A 1695-nucleotide genomic window follows, 5' to 3' on the forward strand; every position below is an offset into this window, starting at 1 on the left:
GTACCTTTAAAACTACATTTAAAATATATGTTAGCTTCTAAAACAAAATTAGTTTAATGTGAAATGGTTTTAAGACACGAAGTACACGTTTTTTTTGCCATCGAAAGAAGCGTGGTCATACGGTGATAATTATTTTACCGATGAATAATTGCTTTCGCATACAAAATGGCGCGTGGAGAAAGCGCCACTTTCGGTAAACGAGATCTCGTTTTTTTGTCACGGGAGGTTGGCGAGATTTGCTCTATATGCCTTTCAAGTTGCCAATCTATTTATTTTTATAGCTCTTTGATCTGTAGTATCGAGAAATATGATCAAACATGGTTGATTCTTTCACGCGGGAGTGTTGTGAATTCTGCACGTTGAGCTCGTGTTGCAAATTTACAGCACCGGCTACATAAGTAAAATGTCATCACAGCTTAAAGTCGATCGATTACCGACCCATGAGCAAACATTTCTTCAGATATTAAATGTCTATTATTAAGATCATTATCGAATGTTATTTTTTCTTCAAAAGGAAGTGGTTCTCAGAATCGAAATGTATAAACGTGACAAGAGTAAATGCCATCCAGTATTTCGCTGTTGGGGTCGGGGCAGCGAAAGTATACTGTACAAGGTTTCAGCTTGAACGAACTCCACATGAACGTCACAGTTTATATTACTTCAATATCCCAATCTTCACACGTTAAAATCGGCTCATGGTCTGCAAATATTTTTCAGTTAGAACATAGTGCAAGATGCTGAAGCCGCTCCACTTCCATCAGTTTCCCTAGTTCTTTGCCGTGCCAGTTGTAAGATACCCATACACGAATATACCTCAAAACTTCGTAATTTTAGATGCACGAGCGGTGACTCGAATTAATGACCACTGGTTTCGTCGGCAGACAGTGTTATTACTTCAAGACTCTAGGAGAAGGCTTGGCGTTTCTAGGTATCGATATTTTGCATTTTTTATTAGCTGAGCTTTCTTGTAAGTCCCTTTAGTGTCACCAGGAACATTGTATACCTGTGTAAGATAAGTTTTATCTTATTTAGATTTATTTAAAGTAGACAAGACTTAAACAGAAATTTATGTTCCTGGTAATAGCTAGAGAAAACACGTTCCTTGTTTGAGTCCTGCCCTGAAACAGTATATGGAAGGAGAAGAACCAGTTTTGAAAAATAAATAGTAGACAATTAAGTTAGTTCTAATCATTTATAGGCCTATATCCAAACAATTAACAATAACCAAATGAAACCTTTTACAAAACAACTTGAGTGTCTGAACCATTTCGTGTACTTTGAAATTTAAGCTAAATCCTTACACCACAATACCCTTTGTTCTTGTACATTTAGATCAATTTACTAAATTTAAGAGTACGTCACGTGCAAATTTTGTATGCGTAATCTACAAGAACATCTTTAAAATCTGACAAAAGCTTTAATTAAAGGGTATTTTAAAGTTTCATTAATATTTTGTTACATGAACTAAGATTTTGCCATATCTTAGACAAATGTAACATTTCATGCTAACAAATGACTAACATACATAAAATTAACGATACATTACTATCAGTTGTAGCCAAATAATGATTGTATAAGCGATTGCCGCAGAAGAATATAAGACAAATACCGGATTTGACAGGAGACGTCAAGGTTGGAATTTATTCGTAACGGAAAAGTTTGTCACGCGCGAGAATTCTTCATTTCGAAGAATCG

The sequence above is a fragment of the Mercenaria mercenaria genome, chromosome 16 (genome assembly GCF_021730395.1).
Source record: "Mercenaria mercenaria strain notata chromosome 16, MADL_Memer_1, whole genome shotgun sequence".
Taxonomy (NCBI): domain Eukaryota; kingdom Metazoa; phylum Mollusca; class Bivalvia; order Venerida; family Veneridae; genus Mercenaria; species Mercenaria mercenaria.